This window comes from Coregonus clupeaformis, chromosome 12 (genome assembly GCF_020615455.1).
Source record: "Coregonus clupeaformis isolate EN_2021a chromosome 12, ASM2061545v1, whole genome shotgun sequence".
Classification (NCBI taxonomy): domain Eukaryota; kingdom Metazoa; phylum Chordata; class Actinopteri; order Salmoniformes; family Salmonidae; genus Coregonus; species Coregonus clupeaformis.
In genome coordinates, this window is record NC_059203.1 from 35416910 (window position 1) to 35440922 (window position 24013).

Sequence of the window (24013 nt, forward strand, 5' to 3'; positions counted from 1 at the left end):
TAATCATTTCTGTCCTCTGAATTCATATTCATTATATAAATAGGCCCGTTTAATTTTGTCTGGCTTGCCGTTCCAAATAAAATTGAATATTTTTTTCTCATATAATTTAAAAAACTGTTCGCTAGGCGTAGGCAAGACCATAAGCAAATAGGTAAACTGGGATAATACTAAAGAGTTAATCAGGGTGATTTTTCCACAAATTGACAGGTATTTACCTTTCCATGGTAGCAAGATCTTATCTATTTTTGCTAACTTTCTATTAAAATTTATTGGAGTGAGATCATTTATTTCATATGGGATATTTATTCAGAGTATATCCACATCACCATCAGACCATTTTATTGGTAAACTACAAGGTAATGTAAAAATTGTATTTTTTAGTGATCCAATACGTAATATAGTACATTTATCATAATTTGGTTGTAATCCAGAGAGGTTCGAAAATGTATCTAGATCCTCTATGAGGCTGTGGAGGGATTCAAGTTGTGGATTTAAAAGAAAACATGAATCATCAGCGTACAATGACACCTTTGTTTTTAAGCCCTGTATTTCTAATCCCTTGATATTATTGTTGGATCTGATTTTAATAGCCAATATCTCGATCGCAATAATAAAAATAGACATGCCGATAGTGGACAACCTTTGTCCCCCTCCGGTCTTGGTCTTACCTCGATTTGCTCCGGTCTTGGCCTTGAATCGGTCTCGCTTTAGGTGGTCTCGAATACAACACTGGTCATAGGTGTACCCGCTGTAGATAGTTACCATGTGCTTGAAGGAGTACAGGGTAGCGTAGAGGTATCTATTGTCTAACTTCTGGCAGATCTTTACAGAATTCTCGTCCATCCCTTGTGGTTCGATGTTTTTTTTTAAGCCTGTTGCATCCAAAGAATCTTCTTTGGACCACCTCCGCCTGGGAGAGGAGGGGGCCCCGTCCGACAGTCACACACAGCCATAGAGACACAGGATGCATGGTGACTACTGGGAGAAGATTGAGACAGAGGCTCTTATAGTGGGGTAGCTACGATGTTTGCTTTAGAAAACATTTGCTTTGTATTCTCAACCTCAGTGAAATGTCACAGGTTGATGAATACGTGTGTGTGTGTGGTGGGGGAGTTGTTTGTATGTTTGCGTGGGTGAGTGGAACTCCCGACACATAGTGACCATACCAGTGAGACGTTGCCAATGAGGTGAGATCCTGGCATGTTGTGTGCAAGTGTAAAGCCCATTATACCAATACAGGAAAAACCTAGTTAACAAAAACACATCCTTAGAATGTCCCCTGAACCATCACTGATAGTGATATCTGCAAGCGGTCCTGTATGTGAAGTAAAGTATGTAAGTTAAATCTAACACTAAATAAAATACATTAACCTCACAGATGGAAAGTCTTTACTTTATGTTCTATTTCATTCTACTTTCAAGACTTCCATCAGAGAAAAATATAAAAAGTTGACGTTGCCCATATATGCTAATCCAGAGTCAGTTTTGTGTTTTCCCCTCTTATGTTTCAGATCAGGATTTACGTCAAGAGGATTTGGGTCCTCCGCCAGTGCAGCCCCCTTTCTAGGTGGCCATGGCCTGCCTGTGGAAGTGGGGGAGGAGCTGGTGTATGTGGAGGCCAGGGTGGGAGTCCAGCATTGGGCATGGCCCAGAGAGGGGTCCTCAGTGGGGTGGGGCGCAGGTCAAGGACCTCCAGGGCTGGGAGGGTGGGCAAGCCCCGGTGTGGAGCCCTGCGCGGGGGTCCTAGCGAGGACTGGGGAGGAAGGGCCGGGCGATGCGGGGTCCTGGGATGGGATGGGGTTTCGGGTGAGAGGGGTGGAAGTCCCCCCTAATGTGCCACAGGAGGTGCCGAGGGAGTGGGACAGAGTCCTGGGAACCAGGCGGAGAGGCTCACCGCTGCTCTGACAACCCCAGGCAAGCGTTTGCCAGGGGGAGCTCTGGTGCCATCCTTCGAGACGATCTCATAGCAGAGGAGGTGTGCTGGCACCCCAGAGCTCTACCCTCATCTCTTTTGGGGGACCCTGTGGGCGACTGCCTATTTTCGTACCCCCTTGATTGGTTCTCTTTGCCCGAGGGGCGGCGGCATGGGGATGGTCTATGAATGGAGGGTTTGGAGGGTTTGTCCTCTGCCTCTGATGGCGAATGGTTGGTGTGAGTGTGTGTGGTGAGAGGGGGTTCTGGGATGACAGGGATTCTGTGAAGGCGCGGTCGAGTTTGTCTTATGGGGGCTCCCCCCACCAGCAGATTTACCCCCATGTACTGAGGGACTTCAACTGCAGCCTGGGAGAAGAAGGAAGAGAGATACATTCACACACTCCTGACTGGGCATTATTCGTGCTGTATAATACCTGGTAATGCTTTGCATAAACTCATAATATATGATCATCAATTCATTAATTGTGTGTCTGCATGAGTGCAAAATGCACAAGGATCTGCATGTATGTCTGTCTATGCATACGTCCACTGAGTGTACAAAACATTAAGAACACCTTCCTAATATTGAGTTGCGCACCCTCCCCCAATACACATGGGAAACTGTTGAGAGTGAAAAATCCAGCAGCGTTGCAGTTCTTGACACAAACCGGTGCGCCTGACACCTAATACCATACCCCTTTCAAAGGTACTTAAATACTTTGTCTTGCCCATTCACCCTCTGAATGGCACAGACACACAATCCATGTCTCATTTGTCTCAAGGCTTAAAAATCCTTATTTAATCTTTCTCCTCCCCTTCATCTACACTGATTGAAGTGGATTTAACAAGTGACATCAATAGGGGATCATATTTTTCACCTGGAATCACCTGGTTAGTCTATGTCATGGAAAGAGCAGGTGTCCTTAATGTTTTGTATACTCAGTGTATATCCCTGTACTTACCTGCTTGTAGATGAGCTGAAAGCCCCCTGTATAGGCACCAGGGTCCACCCGTCGGTCCAGCACCACCCTGAGGGTATCCAGCTGCACAGCAGGGCAGAGGCGGGCGGTGACGGCCGTGGAGGGAGCCATGGTGGGGCTGGCATTGATCTCCAGTAGCCAGGGCCTTAGGTCCCAAACCAGCATGAAGTCTACCCCGTAGAGCTCAAAGCTGCCAATGCGCCCCTCCACCAGGTCCTGGGCTATCTGGAGGGCGTGGACCACCGCCCGCTGCATCCCGGGCACCACCAGCGCCCCCCCATGCCGCCCCCCGGCCCTGGGCACGCAGGAAGGCCTGGAACTGGGAGCATGACCACATGTTGTCCTCGGGCACCTCCGGGTGGCGCCATTGAGACGGCTGGATGTGCTTCTGGATGGAGTTGTTGCACAGGTGGACTGAGCTGACAGAGGGAGGGAGGAAGGCAGAGCGAGACAGAGAGAGAAGGACAGAATTAACTATTACTATTTTTGCTCAGTTCTGCTCCAAACTGCCTGTAGATTTGCTAAGGAAGACTGATGTGGAACAAGTGAATAAGCAAGTTCTCTCTCTTTATCATGCCTTCCACTCCACTCCCTCCTTTATTCTCTCTCCACTCCACCTCTCACACTCCTCCCCCTCCCCCTCCCCTCCCCTCCCCCTCCCCTGTTCTCTCCTACCTGTCCAGGGTCAGTGTGGAGTAGGGTTGGGTGGAGAAACGCATGTAGCACTCGTGGTAGAACTACACGGTCAGGGGGTTCCAGTCTGTGACCAGGAACCACTGGCGCAGGTCAAACCCTGTGGACCAACAGGGGGCACTCCAGGTACTTCTGCACCACCCACTTACTGTCCTTGATCAGGGACGAGTCACTGTCCACCAGCCTCAGGATGTCATCCAGGCGATTCATACATATTATACCAGGAGGGGAGGAGCGGGGGGAAAGAGAAGGAGGGAGAGAGAGATAAGGTAGGAAAGAGGGACAAAGAGAAGGAGAGAGAGGGGTAGAAGGAAAGAGAGGGAATGAGGGTGTAGGGGAAGACATGAATACGATTTGAAAGAAAGAATAGAGAGTTACAAAAACACATTCACAACGAACGCTATGACACCCACATCATATCAACTTGTCCCTCAGACAGCAGCGCGCACACACACACAGCCAGCCTCACCCCTGCCCCGTGACTTGGCCCCTGGTTTGATGATCCAGATGTTGTGGAGGCCGTCAGTGTCAAGCTGTGGACACACCTCCTGTAGTCTGGTCAGTATGGCCTGACAAAGCTCCACATACACACCACTTCCCTGGATCCCCACAACTTCACTACACATACACACAAGGGGTGGGGAGCGTTCATATTAACATATTGTATATTGACATGAACCAAAGATGCTATTCATTGACTACAGCTCAGCGTTCAACACCATATTGCCCTCAAAGCTCATCACTAAGCTAAGGACCCTGGGACTAAACACCTCCCTCTGCAACTGGATCCTGGACTTCCAGACGGGCCGCGCTGATCGTCAAAAGTACAGGGGGGTGCGTGCTCAGTCCCCTCCTGTACTCCCTGTTCACCCATGACTGCATGGCCAGGCACAACTCCAACACCATCATTATGTTTGCCGACGACACAACAGTGGTAGGCCTGATCACCGACAACGATGAGACAGCCTATAGGGAGGAGGTCAGAGACCTGGCCGTGTGGTGCCAGGATAACAACCTCTCCCTCAACATGATCAAGACAAAGGAGATGATTGTGGACAACAGGAAAATATAGGGGACTGAGCACTCCCCCATTCTCATCGACGGGGCTGTAGTGGAACAGGTTGAGAGCTTCAAGTTCCTTGGTGTCCACATCACCAACAAACTATCATGGTCCAAACACACCAAGACAGTCGTGAAGAGGGCACGACAAAGCCTATTCTCCCTCAGGAGACTGAAAAGATTTGGCATGGGTCCTCAGATCCTCAAAAAGTTCTACAGTTGAACCATCGAGAGCATCCTGACTGGTTACATCACCGCCTGGTATGGCAACTGCTCGGCCTCCGACCGCAAGGCACTACAGAGGGTAGTGCGTACGGCCCAGTACATCGCTGGGGCCAAGCTTCCTGCCATCCAGGACCTCTATACCATGCGGTGTCAGAGGAAGGCCCTAAAAATTGTCAAAGACTCCAGCCACCCTAGTCATAGACTGTTCTCCCTGCTACCGCCCGGAAAGCGGTACCAGAGCGCCAAGTCTAGGTCTAAAAGGCTTCTTTAACAGCTTCTACCCCCAAGCCATAAGACTCCTGAACAGCTAATCATGGCTACCTGGACTATTTGCATTGCCCCCCCACCCCACCCCAACCCCCTCTTTTACGCTGCTGCTACTCTGTTTATTATCTATGCATAGTCACAGTAACTCTACCCACATGCACATGTACACTGGTCATTCAACTGAGACTGCTCTTCTCTGTCTCACGGAGGCTCTCCGCACTGCTAAAGCTAATTCTCTCTCCTCTGCTCTTGTCCTTCTAGACCTGTCTGCTGCCTTTGATACTGTGAACCATCAGATCCTCCTCTCCACCCTCTCCGAGCTGGGCATCTCCGGCGCGGCTCACTCCTGGATTGCGTCCTACCTGACCGGTCGCTCCTACCAAGTGGCGTGGCGAGAAGCTGTCTCCGCACCACATGCTCTCACCACTGGTGTCCCCCAGGGCTCAGTTCTAGGCCCTCTCCTTTTCTCCCTATACACCAAGTCACTTGGCTCTGTCATATCCTCACATGGCCTCTCCTATCATTGCTATGCTGACGATACACAACTAATCTTCTCCTTTCCCCCTTCTGATAACCAGGTGGCGAATCGCATCTCTGCATGTCTGGCCGACATATCAGTATGGATGACGGATCACCACCTCAAGCTGAACCCTGGCAAGACGGAGCTGCTCTTCCTCCCGGGGAAGGACTGCCCGTTCCATGATCTCGCCATCACGGTTGACAACTCCGTTGTGTCCTCCTCCCAGAGTGCGAAGAGCCTTGGCGTGACCCTGGACAACACCCTGTCGTTCTCCGCTAACATCAAGGCGGTGACCCGATCCTGCAGGTTCATGCTCTACAACATTCGGAGAGTACGACCCTGCCTTACACAGGAAGCGGCACAGGTCCTAATCCAGGCACTTGTTATCTCCCGTCTGGATTACTGCAACTCGCTGTTGGCTGGGCTCCCTGCCTGTGCCATTAAACCCCTACAACTCATCCAGAATGCCGCAGCCCGTCTGGTGTTCAACCTTCCCAAGTTCTCTCACGTCACACCCCTCCTCCGCACACTCCACTGGCTTCCAGTTGAAGCTCGCATCCGTTACAAGACCATGGTCCTTGCCTATGGAGCAGTGAGGGGAACGGCACCTCCGTACCTTCAGGCTCTGATCAGTCCCTACACCCAAACGAGGGCATTGCGTTCATCCACCTCTGGCCTGCTGGCTCCCCTTCCTCTGCGGAAGCATAGTTCCCGCCCAGCCCAGTCAAAACTGTTCGCTGCTCTGGCACCCCAATGGTGGAACAAGCTCCCTCACGACGCCAGGACAGCGGAGTCACTCACCACCTTCCAGAAACATTTGAAACACCACCTCTTTAAGGAATACCTGGGATAGGATAAAGTAATCCTTCTACCCCCCCCCCACCCCCCACCCAAAAAAAATGGAATAAAAAAAATAAATAAAAAAAAATTGTAAAGTGGTTAACCCACTGGCTATAGGGTGAATGCACCAATTTGTAAGTCGCTCTGGATAAGAGCGTCTGCTAAATGACGTAAATGTAAATGTAATATTATCTAAATTACCTTGAGTAACCGGTGCCCCCGCACATTGACTCTGTACCGGTACCCCCTGTATATAGCCTCCCTACTGTTATTTTATTTTACTGCTGCTCTTTAATTATTTTTTATTTTTTATTTTTTACTTATCTATTTTTTACTTAACACTTATTTTTTTATTTTCTTAAAAACTGCATTGTTGGTTAAAGGCTTGTAAGTAAGCATTTCACTGTAATGTCTACACCTGTTGTATTCGGCGCATGTGGCAAATAAAATTTTATTTGATTTCATTTCATTAGTCCAGTGCTATACGTTTCCTATAGGTAAGCTGAGCAAGAACAATGAAGCTATGAATGACTAACTAATGACCCTTGACGACACACAACACACTCACTGGACGACCAGGTAGTAGTCATGCATGTGGAGAGCGAGAGAGAGAGAAGGAATAATGCAAATGATCATATGTTTTCTGAATTAGACATTCCTAATGATTGTGTACTATACGGTATCGTTGACTGTGAATTGGGCGTGGAGAGGTGCTTGCAGAAGGACAAGAGCCTACAGGGAGAAGTGGGTGGAAGTTCCCACTAACCACTGATACAGGATCAGATACTTTTTACATACCTTTAATGGTTAAGGTTAGGGTTAAGGTCATCTGATCCTAGATTTGTGGTTTAATTGAAACTACTACCTTGAGCTATCACAGGTAGAAAGACAGTATTTCTGTTACATGAATTTGAAATACATATTTTATTACTTTTGAATTACTTTTGAGTATTTTGTGTTGCACTGGCCTGAACTACAATCCAATGTATGTTTTAACAAGATACTTTGAGACCTGTCATTTGTATTTTCAAAACTTTTCTATACCATTTTTTTATAGCGGTTCACAATTTTGTGGCCCCCTTTCACCCTTGGCATCAGTAGTCTGATGGTTCTATGGTGTGATGAGAGTGTCTGCTAAATGACCTAAATGTAAATGTAAATATAAAAATGAACACTTGCAAAGCATACCGGGTATTATTCTAATGAGCTTCTCCCCCAAAACAAGGCCAATAATAATAATACCCAGTGTGCTTTGCAGTTGTTAATTTTTACATTCACATTGACATTTTGGTCATATCCAGAGCGTATTACAATAAGTGCATTCAACTAAGGTAGATAAAAAAACACATATCACAGTCATAGCAAGTGAAACGTTTTTTGTTTGTTACCGTTACTAAGAATGTTGCTGTGGTGAAGTCGTGTACTTGCAAATGTATTTAGAAAATATAAAATACCTGTATTTGATCTATGCTGAACAAAAATATTAATGTAACATGCAACAATTTCTACGATTTTACTGACTTACAGTTCATATAATAAAATCAGTCAATTGAAATAAATTCATTAGGCCCTAATCTATGCATTTGACATGACTGGGCAGGGGCGCAGCCATGGGTGGACCTGGGAGGGCATAGGCCCACCCACTAGCGAGCCAGGACCACCCACTGGGGAGCCAGGCCCAGCCAATCAGAATGAGTTTTTCCCCACAAAAGGGCTTTATTACAGACAGAAATAATCCTGTTTCATCAGCTGTCCGGGTTGCTGGTCTCAGACGATCCCGCAAGTGAAGAAGCCAGATGTGGAGGGGCTGGCGTGGTTACACGTGGTCTGCGGTTGTGAGGCCGGTTGGACATACTGCCAAATTCTCTAAAACTATGTTGGAGGCAGCTTATGGTAGAGAAATGAACATTCAAATCTCTGGCAACGTCTCTGGTGGACATTCCTGCAGTCAGCGTGCCAATTGCACGCTCCCTCAAAACTTGAGACATCTGTGGCATTGTGTTGTATGACAAAACTGCACATTTTAGTGGCCGTTTATTGTCCCCAGCACAAGGTGCTGTAATGATCATGCTGTTTAATCAGCTTCTTGATATGCCATACCTGTCAGGTGGATGGTTTATCTTGGCAAAGGAGAAATGCTCACTAACACGGATGTAAATAAATTTGTGCACAACATTTGAGAGAAATAAGCTTTTTGTGTGTATGTAAAGATTCTGGCATCTTTCATTTCAGCTGATGAAACATGAGACCAACACTTTACATGTTACTTTTATATTTTTGTTCAGTATAGTTACAATACTTTGCTAAAGTATTTTGTATTTTAGTTTGATTCAACGGTCTTTAGAGTATCTTGTATTTGTAACAAGATACATTTTTATGTACAGTTGAAGTCGGAAGTTTACATACACTTAGGTTGGAGTCATTAAAACTCGTTTTTCATCCACTCCACAAATGTATTGTTAACAAACAAAAGTTGACTGTGCCTTTAAACAGCTTAGAAAGTTCCAGAAAATGATGACATGGCTTTAGAAGCTTCTGATAGGCTAATTGACATCATTTGAGCCAATTGGAGGTGTACCTGTGGATGTATTTCAAGGCCTACCTTCAAACTCAGTGCCTCTTTGCTTGACATCATGGGAAAATCAAAAGAAATCAGCCAAGACCTCAGAATAAAATTGTAGACCTCCACAAGTCTGGTTCATCCTTGGGAGCAATTTCCAAACGCCTGAAGGTACCACGTTCATCTGTACAAATAATAGTACGCAAGTATAAACACCATGGGACCACGCAGCTGTCATACCGCTCAGGAAGGAGACACGTTCTGTCTCCTAGAGATGAACGTACTTTGGTGCAAAACGTGCAAATCAATCCCAGAACAACAGCAAAGGACCTTGTGAAGATGCTGGAGCAAACAGGTACAAAAGTATCTATATCCACAGTAAAACGAGTCCTATATCGACATAACCTGAAAGGCCACTCAGCAAGGAAGAAGCCACTGCTCCAAAACCGCAATAAAAAAGCCAGACTACGGTTTGCAACTGCACATGGGGACAAAGATCATACTTTTTGGAGAAATGTCCTCTGGTCTGATGAAACAAAAATAGAACTGTTTGGCCATAATGACCATCGTTATGTTTGGAGGAAAAAGGAGAAGCTTGCAAGCCGAAGAACACCATCCCAACCGTGAAGCACGGGGGTGGCAGCATCATGCTGTGGGGGTGCTTTGCTGCAAGAGGGACTGGTGCACTTCACAAAATAGATGGCATCATGAGGAAGGAAAATTATGTGGATATATTGAAGCAACATCTCAAGACATCAGTCAGGAAGTTAAAGCTTGGTCGCAAATGTGTCTTCCAAATGTACAATGACCCCAAGCATACTTCCAAAGTTGTGGCAAAATGGCTTAAGGACAACAAAGTCAAGGTATTGGAGTGGCCATCACAAAGCCCTGACCTCAATCCTATAGAACATTTGTGGGCAGAACTGAAAAAGCGTGTGCGAGCAAGGAGGCCTACAATCCTGACTCAGTTACACCAGCTCTGTCAGGAGGAATGGGCCAAAATTCACCCAACTTATTGTGGGAAGCTTGTGGAAGGCTACCCAAAACGTTTGACCCAAGTTAAACAATTTAAAGGCAATGCTACCAAATACTAATTGAGTGTATGTAAACTTCCGACTTCAACTGTACCTTTTGCCCATCTCTGATCTTGGGGTGCAGAACAGAGTGACAGAGTGGGCTGAAAGTGGGCGGGCCGACGGCCCTTACCAATGAAGGCATGTTTCTCATCCTCTACCCCGAGCCTGTAGCATCGTGGGAAGAATGTGTCTGGGTCTGCAGCATCAAACCACTGAAGGTTCCTCAAGTTCACACACAGACCCACCTGAGAGAGAGAGAGACATAGAGAGAGAGAGAGAGAGAGGGCTGCGTTTACACAGGCAGTCCAATTCTTATCTTTTTTTCACTAATTGATTTTTCACAAATCAGATCAGCTCTGAAAAAGATCTGATGTCAAAAGATCTGATGTGATTGGCCAAAAGACCATTTAGTAGAAAAAAGAACTGGGCTGCCTGTGTAAACGCAGCCAGAGATAGGGAGTAATATTATTACTCATTATGTATCTCTGAATAAAAGAGAATATAATAGAGAAGAGTAGGATAATAGAGTAAAATAGAATAGGAGAGCAAGAGATGGAGAGAGAGAGGCACTAGAATATAGCCTGAGTTGTCCTGTTATATCCTTAAGTGGATATAGTGTAATCTGTATTCAGACTGACGTTGGTGGTAAAAGTGTGGTGTTACAAAGTGGGATTAAAATTGATTTATATTATCATTTTTTGTCAATGATACACGCAAAATAATGAAAAATAAAACACTAATATCTTGATTACATAAGTATTCAACCCTGTCACGATCGTTGAGAGACGGGTCAGATCAAGGTGCAGCGTGAAAAGCGTACATGTTTATTAACTAAATAAATTGTGATGTCACGAGAGGCTGTGTCCTGGAGGGACGTTACATCCCCCTGAGATGGCTGCAAACCCAGACAGCTATGGCTCCATCTGCTGGTATGGTCGGGAACTCCAACCCTCTATGGCCAATCTTCCCGCGCAGCTGAAACCAATCAGGAGCTGATGAGCTGAAGGTTTGTTGAAGGGAAGAGACACAGTCTCCAAGCTGGGCTCTCTGGAGGACAAGAGTGCTGCACGTCCACTTCCATGAGGAATATAAGGATTTGGAGATACTTACCTTTGGGAAATACTCACCTTTGGATATATGCACCTGTGGAAATACGTGTGGGACATTTGGAAGGACGTTTTGCTGGGTTGGCCACTAGCTGCAACGTGGAATACAGTAAGACTGGGGAAACGTTATTTGAGCGAGGGAGAGTTATGAGTTTGGATGTGGAAGAGACATCCCTGAACTGTTAACCCTTAAAGAGCCACCAGAGAACAGAATTGTGTTATACTTTCGTTAGTTTCCCCAAGACCTTTAATAAAATCCTTGTTTTGGTTGAACCTGGTCTCCTTGCACTACTTGAGCAATCCCGCTGAAAGCTGTGTAGCCTCTCGTGACATCACAGATGGTGGAGAATACGGGCACGCTCAGCGTTAATAGTGCATGTCAGAGGAGGATACCGAAGGTTTGATCACCCAGTTTTCCAAGTTGGCCGTAGGCTCCCCCGCCCGACTGAAATGGAGGACATATTGAAAGCCCTTGTTGCTGGCCAGCAAGCCCAGATGCAAGCAAACGTGGCTCTCTTGGAGGAGCAAAAGAAAGCCAACCTTCTGAAGGCAGAGGAATTGCAGTTGCAGAGACAGAGGGTGGTCCAAAATACCCGCCCAATAAAGGCAAGTGACTTTATATCTAAGATGGGAGCTACCGATGACCTTGAGGCATACCTGCATGCATTTGAGGCCACGGCCACTAGGGAAGCCTGGCCCAAGCAACAGTGGGTTGGTCTGTTAGCCCCCTTTCTAACCGGGGAATCGCTGAATGCTGTCCGGGACCTGGGCCCTGACCAGGTTACTGACTATGATGCCCTGAAGTCTGAGATCCTCAGCAGATATGGACTCACAAAGTTTGGTATGGCCCAGCGCTTTCACAGCTGGACCTTCCAACCAGACCAACCTCCTCGGGCGCAGATGCATGAACTTGTCCGAATCGCAAGGAAATGGCTGGATCCGCAGAGGAATACAGCAGCGGCGGTGGTGGAGGCCGTTGTGGTGGATCGTTACCTACGCGCCCTGCCTTATGAGGCAAAACGGGTCATCAGTCAACAGGCCTTGACCACGGCTGATCTGACCGTGGAAGCTGTGGAAAAGTACCAGGCCACAGCGGAGATGCTGAATGCTTCCCGAAAAGACCCCAGGAGTGCGGCCCCACCACAAATGGGAAGAACCCGTCCAAAGGACCCCAAGGTCTCGAACCCAGCCACGTCAGGACTTATCCCGGCTCCAGGGGGAGCCAGAAACCAGGCGGGTCCAAGAAGAGTACACCAGGAGGGGGAAACTCGACAGTGTTACCGGTGTGGGGAGATGGGACATATCTCCTGGCAGTGTGGGAAACCAGCCGAGGAACCTATGCCCACTGCGGAGTCCTCCAGCTCAGCACCCACACACCGTTTTGCCTCGCTCTTGGGAGTCGTAGATGGCGGCCCAGATCGACCCCCCATCTGCCCGGTAACTGTGAATCACCATGATGTGGAGGCCTTACTGGATTCTGGTAGCCGGGCCACCCTGGTGCGTAAGGATTTGGTGGGCCCAACGTGTCTGACCCCGGGGAAAGTCCTCCCAGTTTCCTGTGTCCATGGAGACACCAGAGAATACCCCATGACTGAACTTACAATGACCAGCACACGGGGAACCATACACACGACGGCGGGGGTGGTTGATTCCCTCCCCGTCCCTGTCCTAATTGGACGAGACTGCCCAGCCTTTTACCCACTCTGGAGAGAGTCTCAGGAGAGGATAACCCGAGTACCTCGGAAACGGAGAGGCAAGACTCATCCTGGGAAGGCTCCGGTGCAATCCTCCGAGTTACTCACTCCCGCCCGGGCTCTGATAGGGATGGCAGGTGCCCAGACCGACACAGAGACGGAGCTACAGAATCTGGACAAAGAACTGTCTGGTCTGAAGGGGACCGCTGAGAGGTATCGTTTGTTAAAGCAACAGTTAGACATGAAGACAGAAGAGTTAGATATCCTCCAGGCTAAACTCCAACAGAGCTCCTTCCCTAAGCAACAGGAGGAGCTGGAGAGGCTGCGCAGGACCATCGAGGAGTGTGAGGAGACCCTGCGCAGTAGTAAGGAGGTCCAGAAGAAGGCAGAGGAGAAGTACAAGGTGTTGGAGAACAAGATGAAGAATGCGGAGGCAGAGAGAGAGAAGGAACTGAAAGCTGCTCAACAGAAGCTAAACTCTGCTAAAACCAAGGCTGATGTGTTCAGTAAGAAACTCAAGGAGAGACAACAGGAGGCTGAGTCCCTGGTCCTAGAGTTGGAGGAGTTGAAGAGAGAGCAGTCTGGCAAGCACCACGGCAATGCGGACGCCCTCTCCCGGCGTGATGCCTTCTTCGCTGCCTTTACCCCGACGAGGACGTCGGTCCCGAGGAGGGGGATGTGTGATGTCACGAGAGGCTGTGTCCTGGAGGGACGTTACATCCCCCTGAGATGGCTGCAAACCCAGACAGCTATGGCTCCATCTGCTGGTATGGTCGGGAACTCCAACCCTCTATGGCCAATCTTCCCGCGCAGCTGAAACCAATCAGGAGCTGATGAGCTGAAGGTTTGTTGAAGGGAAGAGACACAGTCTCCAAGCTGGGCTCTCTGGAGGACAAGAGTGCTGCACGTCCACTTCCATGAGGAATATAAGGATTTGGAGATACTTACCTTTGGGAAATACTCACCTTTGGATATATGCACCTGTGGAAATACGTGTGGGACATTTGGAAGGACGTTTTGCTGGGTTGGCCACTAGCTGCAACGTGGAATACAGTAAGACTGGGGAAACGTTATTTGAGCGAGGGAGAGTTATGAGTTTGGATGTGGAAGAGACATCCCTGAACTGTTAACCCTTAAAGAGCCACCAGAGAACAGAATTGTGTTATACTTTCGTTAGTTTCCCCAAGACCTTTAATAAAATCCTTGTTTTGGTTGAACCTGGTCTCCTTGCACTACTTGAGCAATCCCGCTGAAAGCTGTGTAGCCTCTCGTGACATCACAAAATATACAACAAAACAAGAAACAACGTAACGTGAAGTCCTCCAGCTATACACATACAAGCCTAACAGGAACAAGATCCCACCATACACAGTAGGCAATGGGCTACCTAAGTATGATCCCCAATCAGAGACAATGAGCGACAGCTGCCTCTGATTGGGAATCATACCCGGTCAGACATAGAAATAGAAAACTAGAACTTAAACATAGAATATCTAACGTAGATTTCCACACCCTGACTCAACAAACAAGAGTTATATGGTCCTCTGTAGCTCAGCTGGTAGAGCACGGCGCTTGTAACGCCAAGGTAGTGGGTTCGATCCCCGGGACCACCCATACACAAAAAAAAAAATGTGTGCACGCATGACTGTAAGTCGCTTTGGATAAAAGCGTCTGCTAAATGGCATATTATTATATTATTATTATATAGGTCAGGGCGTGACAAACCCCTGAGTCAATACATGTTAGAATCACCTTTGGCAGCGATTAAAGCTGTGAGTCTTTCTGGGTAAATCTCTAAGAGATTTCCACACCTGGATTGTGCAACATTTGCCCATTATTCTTTTCAAAATTCTTCAAGCTTTGTCAAATTGGTTGTTGATCATTGCTACACAACCACTTTCAGGTCTTGCCATTGATTTACAAGCAAATTTAAGTCAGAACTGTAACTCGGCCACTCAGGAACATTCTCTGTCTTCTTGGCAAGCAACTCCAGTGTAGATTTGGCCTTGTGTTTTAGGTTATTGTCCTGCTGAAAGGCCAGAGGTTACACACTTAATGTGTTGTGAAATCTGTTGTGAATGTATTGTAATGTTTTAAAAATTGTATAACTGCCTTAATTTTGCTGTACCCCAGGAAGAGTAGCTAAGGCATCAGCTAAATGGGGATCCATAATAAATACAAATACAAATTCATCTCCCAGTGTCTGGTGGAAAGCAGACTGAACCAGGTTTTCCTCTAGGATTTTGCCTGTGCTTAGCTCCATTGTGTTTCATTTTTTTCCTGGAAAATTCCACAGTCCTTACCGATTACAGGCATACCCATAACATGATGCAGCCACCACTATGCTTTAAAATATGGAGAGTGGTTCTCAGTAATGTGTTGTATTGGATTTTCCCCAAACATAATACTTTGTATTCCGGACAAAAAGTTAATTGCTTTGTCACATTTTTTGCAGTGTTACTTTTGTGCCTTTTTCCAAACAGGATGCATGTTTTGGAATATTTTTATTCTGTACAGGATTCCTTCTTTTCACTGAGTGGTTTCCTTCCTCTCCTGCAACTGAGTTAGGAAGGACACCTCTATCTTTGTAGTGACTGGGTGTCTTGATACACCATCCAAAGTGTAATTAATAACTTCACCATGCTCAAAGGGATATTCAATGTCTGCTTTTTTTACCCATCTATCAATAGGTGCCCTTCTTTGCGAGACATTGGAAAACCTCCCTGGTCTTTGTGGTTTCATCTGTGTTTGAAATTCACTGCGTGACTGAGGGACTGGACTTTACAGCTAATTGTATGCGTGGGGTACAGAGAGGAGGTAGTCATTCAAAAATCATGTTAAACACTATTATTGCACACAGATTGAGTCCATGCAACTTATTATGTGATTTGTTAAGCAAATTGTTACTCCTGAAATGATTTAGGCTTGCCATAACAAAGGGGTTGAATACTTATCGACTCAAGACATTTCACCATTTCATTTGTAATTAATTATTAACTATTTCGAAAAACATAATTCCACTTTGACATTATGGGGTATTGTGTGTAGGCCAGTAACAAACTTCTCAATTTAATTCGTTTTAAATTCAGGACGTAACACAACAAAATCTGGAAAAAGTAAAGGGGAGTGAATACTTTCTGAAGTTGGATGTCCTCCAACTTCAAATGAGTAGGCAACACACCAATAAGCCATCCATCCTCAACAGCTCTGTCCTGTAGGCGTAGTCGTGCTTACCACCTGGCCACCACATTCAGCATCTTCTTTTGAGTATTACATAGCCCATCACCAGCACATTAAGAGTGGATGCCTTTTCTGTTCACATAGTTGAAGTCGTTTTGGGATGATGCTTTTATGTCGATGTGGGTGCCTTCTATTGCTCCGTTCGTATTTGGGAACCCATTGATGGCAAAGAAACCCCTCTTGACTTCAACCTGTTGTGCGATGGTGTACGGAAATGGTATGTTACAGTTCATTTAGCTGATGATTGCATCCAAAACATTGGCTCATCCTAGGGCTGTGAGATGCCGATCGACAAGCCCCGGCTGAAAAGTGCACGTTGCCAAAAACCCGAGGGTGGATAGCACTTGGAAGTGCCCGGAATGGCATATGTTAGCCTTTTTAAAGTAGGTCTTAAATCCTCGCAGAAATCCTATAAATTGTTTTTGGGAAAATATATCTGATGAGCCAATCTGTACTTTTCTGTTCCACCTGTCTCTAAAAAAGCACTCTCTGCGAAATGCAGCATGTGCCAAATCTTCCAACAGAGCAAGATCAGCCTCTCATTCGATTTCCCATTATCTTAGTCTTTTATAATATTTCATCAATGGTTTGACTTTCACACATGCCTCTAATTTAACAAATGTCTGTACTTTATATGGATTATTATCCTAACAAATGCACTGATGTGGTCAAATGATATGCCTGTCAATATATGTTGCATTCATTCACAATATATATACAATTAAATCGAAAAATAATTAATTAATACACTATTTCTGACATTTTCAACATACTTTCCCCATTCTATGCTTGACAAGCAGTTCCCTTATTACACCACTTGGCATTGTGCATAGGCATTGTCATGGCTGTGTGTAAAGTTATGCACAATCGCAAGCAAACGTTCAAATTGATACATCTCACACTTTGCATGGAAATGATCCCACGCATGGTTTAAGCACAGATTTGTGACTACACATGATTGATAAATGAGACCCCTGGACCTCTAAAAGGCGCTTCATGGTCAATCTGGAGGCATTGGCCGTGCAGCATTTTCCAGGTGATATGGCCTCTGCAGAAGTCAGGGCATTCACATTTCTTGCGTTTCGCGGAGCAGCGCAGAGCTGTTGAGCAGAGTTGTTGTGAAGGAAGTTGTCAAGGATTTGAGTTTGTGTTTATACAGGACCTCCCGCCCTCACCTACCGTCAACCAATCATGTCAATGCGGAGCTATATGGAGCCCTCCACATTGTTACAACATTTGAGGTGAAAACACCCTCCATATGGAGCCTCCGACCATATTTTCAGATCAAGCATAAATTGTCTTTAAATCGCCTGTGTATGTATAGACTAAGCCAGGGTTTCCTAAACTCGGTCCACGGGACCCCAAGGGGTGCACATTTTGGTTTTTATCTTAGCACTACACAACTGATTGAAATAATCAACTAATCATCAAGCTTTAACACACTACATGACCAAAAGTATGTGGACACCTGCTTGTCGAACATCTAATTCCAAAATCATGGGCATTAATATGGAGATGGTCCCCCCTTTGCTGCTATAACAGCCTCCACTCTTCTTTACATTTACATTTACATCATTTAGCAGATGCTCTTATCCAGAGCGACTTACAAATTGGTGCATTGAACTTATGATAGCCAGTGGGACAACCACTTTTCTTCTTTTTTTTATTTTATTTTTTTTATGGGTGGGGCTTTCCACTACATGTTGGAACATTGCTGCAGGGACTTGCTTTCATTCAGCCACAAGAGCATTAGTGAGGTCGGGCAATGATGTTGGGCGTTTAGGCCTGGCTCGCAGTCTGCGTTCCAATTCATCCTAAAGGTGTTCGATGGGGTTGAGGTCAAGGCTCTGTGCAGGCCAGTCAAGTTCTTCCACACCGATCTCGACAAACATTTCTGTATGGACCTCGCTTTGTGCACAGGGGCATTGTCATGCTGAAACGGGAAAGGGCCTTCCCCAAACTGTTGCCACAAAGTTGGAAGCACAGAATTGTATTTGAATGTAATTGCTGTAGCGTTCCCTTCATTGGAACTAAGAGGCCTAGCCCAAGCCATGAAAACAGCCCCAGACCATTATTCCTCTTCCACCAAACTTTACAGTTGCCACTATGCATTCGGGCAGGCAGCGTTTGGTATCTGCCAAATCCAGATTCGTCCGTTGGACTGCCAGATGGTGAAGCGTGATTCATCACTCCAGAGAACCTGTTTCCACTGCTCCAGAGTCCAATGGCGATGAGCTTTACACCACTCCAGCCGATGCTTGGCATTGCGCATGGTGTTCTTAGGCTTGTGTGCTGCTGCTCGGCCATGGAAACCCATTTCATGAAGCTCTCGACGAACAGTTCTTGTGCTGATGTTGTTTTCAGAGGCAGTTTGGAACTCGGTAGTGAGTGTTGCAACCGAGGACAGACGATTTTTATGCACCACGCACAACGCGCTTCAGCACTCGGCGTTCCCATTCTGTGAGCTTGTGTGGCCTACCACTTCCCTTTCCACTTCACAATAACAGCACTTACAGTTGACCGGGGCAGATCTAGCAGGAAAGAAATTTGACAAACTGACTTATTGGAAAGGTGGCATCCTATGACGGTGCCACGTTGAAAGTCACTGAGCTCTTCAGTAAGGCCATTCTACTGCCAATTGTTTCCTATGGAGATTGCATGGCTGTGTGCTCGGTTTTATACACCTGTCAGCAACGGGTGTGGCTGAAATAAACGAATCCACTAATTTGAAGGAGTGTCCACATACTTTTGTATATATAGTGTCATTTCAATCAGCTGTGTAGTGTTAGGGTAAAAACCAAAATGTGCACCCCTTGGGGTCCCTAAGACTGAGTTTGGGAAAAGCTGGACTAAGCCATCACTTTACAGAGTGACACAGGTTCTGCTGTCATTAGCCATCTTTAGCTGTCTGCATATGGGATTACAATGATGACAGAACTACGTGAGTTTGTATTTTACATTTCATGACGCACATTACAATCCCGGACGCACATTGAGATTCAAGGTTGCAAGTATGATATCGTAAATGTGTAATTTAATTTCGCAAGCTGTATCATGATGTACAGGTGCGTCAAAGCTAGCACAGAGAGACTGAAAAACAGCTTCTATCTCAAGGCCATCAGACTGTTAAATAGTCACCACTAGCCGGCCTCCAACCAGTACCCTGCCCTGAACTTTAGTCACAGTCACTAGCCAGCTACCACCCAGTTACTCTACCATGCACCTTAGAGGCTGCTGCCCTATGTACACAGTCATAGCACACTGGTCACTTTAATAATGCTTACATCAGTGGAGGCTCCTCAGAGGAGGAAGGGGAGGACAATCCTCCTCAGTGAAATTTCATAAAAATAAAAATAGTGAAACACTAAAAAAGTTACCCTTTTTAGATAAAACTATACTAAATATATTAAAATGTCTCCAAATAATTAATTAAAACACACTGTTTTGCAATGAAGGTCTATAGTAACTTCAACAGCACTCTCTGGGGTAGCACCATGGTGTAGCCGGAGGACAGCTAGCTTCTGTCCTCCTCTGGGTATATTGACTTCAATACAAAACCTAGGAGGCTCGTAGGCCTCACTTCCTTCCAAAGACCTACATGGTAATTATGACCACTTCTGGAGGACGTCCTCCAACCAATCAAAGCTTTTTCAGTATGAACTGACATGTTGTCCATCCAATCATAGGATTAGGATCAGAGAATGAACCCAGTGTGTTGTATTGGGGTTGTGCTGCAGAGCATTATGGGGGTTTCTACAGTGGGGAGAACAAGTATTTGATACACTGCCGATTTTGCAGGTTTTCCTACTTACAAAGCATGTAGAGGTCTGTAATCTTTATCATAGGTACACTTCAACTGTGAGAGACGGAATCTAAAACAAAAATCCAGAAAATCACATTGTATGATTTTTAAGTAATTCATTTGCATTTTATTGCATGACATAAGTATTTGATCACCTACCAACCAGTAAGAATTCCGGCTCTCACAGACCTGTTAGTTTTTCTTTAAGAAGCCCTCCTGTTCTCCACTCATTATCTGTATTAACTGCACCTGTTTGAACTCGTTACCTGTATAAAAGACACCTGTCCACACACTCAATCAAACAGACTCCAACCTCTCCACAATGGCCAAGACCAGAGAGCTGTGTAAGGACATCAGGGATAAAATTGTAGACCTGCACAAGGCTGGGATGGGCTACAGGACAATAGGCAAGCAGCTTGGTGAGAAGGCAACAACTGTTGGCGTAATTATTAGAAAATGGAAGAAGTTCAAGATGACGGTCAATCACCCTCGGTCTGGACCTCCATGCAAGATCTCACCTCGTGGGGCATCAATGATCATGAGGAAGGTGAGGGATCAGCCCAGAACTACATGGCAGGACCCGGTCAATGACCTGAAGAGAGCTGGGACCACAGTCTCAAAGAAAACCATTAGTAACACACTACGCCGTCATGGATTAAAATCCTGCAGTGCACGCAAGGTCCCCCTGCTCAAGCCAGCGCATGTCCAGGCCCGTCTGAAGTTTGCCAATGACCACCTGGATGATCCAGAGGAGGAATGGGAGAAGGTCATGTGGTCTGATGAGACAAAAATAGAGCTTTTTGGTCTAAACTCCACTCGCCATGTTTGGAGGAAGAAGAAGGATGAGTACAACCCCAAGAACACCATCCCAACCGTGAAGCATGGAGGTGGAAACATCATTCTTTGGGGATGCTTTTCTGCAAAGGGGACAGGACGACTGCACCGTATTGAGGGGAGGATGGATGGGGCCATGTATCACGAGATCTTGGCCAACAACCTCCTTCCCTCAGTAAGAGCATTGAAGATGGGTCGTGGCTGGGTCTTCCAGCATGACAATGACCCGAAACACACAGCCAGGGCAACTAAGGAGTGGCTCTGTAAGAAGGATCTCAAGGTCCTGGAGTGGCCTAGCCAGTCTCCAGACCTGAACCCAATATAAAATCTTTGGAGGGAGCTGAAAGTCCATATTGCCCAGCGACAGCCCCGAAACCTAAAGGATCTGGAGAAGGTCTGTATGGAGGAGTGGGCCAAAATCCCTGCTGCAGTGTGTGCAAACCTGGTCAAGACCTACAGGAAACGTATGATCTCTGTAATTGCAAACAAAGGTTTCTGTACCAAATATTAAGTTCTGCTTTTCTGATGTATCAAATACTTATGTCATGCAATAAAATGCAAATTAATTACTTAGAAATCATACAATGTGATTTTCTGGATTTTTGTTTTAGATTCCGTCTCTCACAGTTGAAGTGTACCTATGATAAAAATGTCAGACCTCTACATGCTTTGTAAGTAGGAAAACCTGCAAAATCGGCAGTGTATCAAATACTTGTTCTCCCCACTGTATGTGTTGAGAAGCTTGGTGAGATTATGGGATAGAGATTGAAAAGTGATAGTTGAGCATTTTTGGGATATTTTTCAATTTAAATTAGTTTCTTAAAATTACAGGAGACGGAGGAGGTAGACTATAAATTGTTTTCTTGGATTTCTAACTTTATTAGAGTTACCAGCCTCAGAAATTGCAGCCCAAATAAATGCTTCACAGAGTTCAAGTAACAGACACATCTCAACATCAACTGTTCAGAGGAGACTGTGTGAATCAGGCCTTCATGGTCGAATTGCTGCAAAGAAACCACTACAATAGAACACTATGAAAAATCTGGGAAACCAGGCCTACTATTCATAGCAGACTTCGAAAAGGCATTTGATAAAGTACGACTGGGGTTTATATATAAATGCCTGGAGCATTTCAATTTTGGACAATCTTTTATAAATTGGGTTAAATTCATGTATAGTAACCCTAGGTGTAAAATAGTAAATAATGGTTATTTCTCAGAAAGTTTTAAACTGTCAAGAGGAGTGAAACAAGTTTGTCCACTATCGGCATATCTATTTATTATTGCCATCGAGATGTTAGCTATTAAAATCAGATCCAACAATAATATCAAGGGATTAGAAATCCAGAGCTTAAAAACAAAGGTGTCATTGTACGCTGATGATTCATGTTTTCTTTTAAATCCACAACAGAATCCCTCCACAGCCTCACAGAGGATCTAGATACATTTTATAACCTCTCTGGATTACAACCAAATTATGATAAGTGTACTATATTACGTATTGGATCACTAAAAAATACAATTTTTACATTACCATGTAGTTTACCAATAAAATGGTCTGATGGTGATGTGGATATACTCGGAATAAATATCCCATATGAAATAAATGATCTCACTCCAATAAATTTTAATAGAAAGTTAGCAAAAATAGATAAGATCTTGCTACCATGGAAAGGTAAATACCTGTCAATTTGTGGAAAAATCACCCTGATTAACTCTTTAGTATTATCCCAGTTTACCTATTTGCTTATGGTCTTGCCTACGCCTAGCGAACAGTTTTTTAAATTATATGAGAAAAAAAGATTCCATTTTATTTGGAACCGCAAGCCAGACAAAATTAAACGGGCCTATTTATATAATGAATATGAATTCGGGGACAGAAATGATTAAATATTAAAGCATTAGACCAATCACTAAAAGCTTCAGTCATACAAAAGTTATACTTAAATCCAAACTGTTTCTCTAGCAAATTAGTAAGATTGTCTCACCCAATGTCCAAGAATGGCCTTTTACCCTTTATTCAGATTACAACCTCTCACTTTAAGTTATTTGAAAAGGAAATAATCTCCCAAATATCACTATTTCTAAAACAAGCCATAGAAAGTTGGTTGCAATTTCAATGTAATCCTCCAGAAATGACAGAACAAATAATGCAACAAATATTGTGGTTAAACTCAAATATACTAATTGATATAAAACCTTTTTTTTTTTTTACAAAATGTTTAAAAAAGGTATAATCTTCGTAAATGATATTATCGGTAGGACTGGTGGAGTTATGTCGCACATGCAGCTAACAAAAACATATGGAAATGTCTGCTCTACCCAAAATTACAACCAAATAATTGCAGCATTACTGCAAAAATGGAAAAGGAAAGTGGAAGGGGGAAAAAGTAAGGAACTTGTCTGTCGGCCTTGCATTAAAGAATATAATTGGTTAAAGAAAATTGTGATAAATAAAAAAGTATACCAGTTTCATTTAAGGACCAAAGGATTGACAGCTGTCCCATATAGATTGCAAAATAGTTGGGAAGAGATTTTTGACGTACCGATTCCATGGCATAGTGTTTATGAATTGATACGCAAAACGACGCCGGATTCAAAATTTAGAATTTTTCAATTAAAATTATTATATAAAATTCTTGCTACCAATATAATGTTATTTATATGGGGGATACAATCTTCCCAGCTCTGCAGATTTAGCTGCGAAGAGACAGAATCATTAGATCATTTTTTGGTACTGTCCATTTGTAGCTTGTTTTTGGACACAGGTCCAGGAATGGCTAAAGGATTGCAATATTTACCTGAAGCTAACCCTGCAGATAGCACTACTGGGTGATCTGAAAAGTCAGTCAATCGATCAATAATATAATAATACTTTTAGCAAAAATGTTTATTTTCAATTTACGATCTGTAGAAACAATGAGAATAGAAAGGTTCAGAACTTTTGTAAAACATTACAGTACAGTTGAACAATATATGAAATCCAATATGGATGGTGTTAAGAGATAGATGGAAGGTGTTGAATGGAGCTGAAGGATGGGACTAATAACAACAACTAATAACAAGATAACTAATGTAAAGCATACTGTGTCCATAATAAGTACAGTGAGGGAAAAAAGTATTTGATCCCCTGCTGATTTGTATGTTTGCCCACTGACAAATAAATAATGGTCAGTCTATCATTTTAATGGTACGTTTATTTGA

At 44.8% G+C, this 24013-nt stretch overlaps 1 pseudogene; it reads right to left on the minus strand.

The window, feature by feature from the left end:
* Positions 1-1890: 1890 nt before the first annotated feature.
* LOC121578757 overlaps positions 1891-24013 on the minus strand; it is a 30703-nt pseudogene continuing 8580 nt past the window's right edge.